Source organism: Hipposideros armiger, unplaced genomic scaffold (genome assembly GCF_001890085.2).
Source record: "Hipposideros armiger isolate ML-2016 unplaced genomic scaffold, ASM189008v1 scaffold_1229, whole genome shotgun sequence".
Classification (NCBI taxonomy): Eukaryota; Metazoa; Chordata; class Mammalia; order Chiroptera; family Hipposideridae; genus Hipposideros; species Hipposideros armiger.
Genome location: NW_017732579.1, coordinates 11,805 through 12,245, shown reverse-complemented (window position 1 = coordinate 12,245; position 441 = coordinate 11,805).

The following is a 441-nucleotide window of genomic DNA, read 5'->3' as shown; positions in this document are numbered from 1 at the left end:
CTGCAGCCCCTGTGGCAGTGGGTTGCCATGGGCTACCGTGTGTAGCCAGCAGCCAGCGTGAGCGGCCGTCCAGAAGCCGGCGACTGATCTGCCTCACCCTGGAAGAGTACAATGATGGTCCCAACTTGGGCCAGTGAAGCAATGTCCTCCACAACTAGATTGAAGAACAAAAGGAAAGCAACTTGTCTGTTCCCCTTCCTGTAATTCCCCGGCACTGTTCCCATCCCCCCAATTCCCCAATTAAAAAAAAAATTAACACAAATTTTATACAATCTCTTCCAGAATAAACAATAGAATCAGGCCAGTATTAGGCTGATACCAAAACCAAACACAGTATCAAACAAATAAGCAAACAAATATAAATTAATATCCCTCATGAATATAAATGGAATGAAATTTCTTAACAAAATACTGGCAAATGTAATTCAAAAATATATTTCA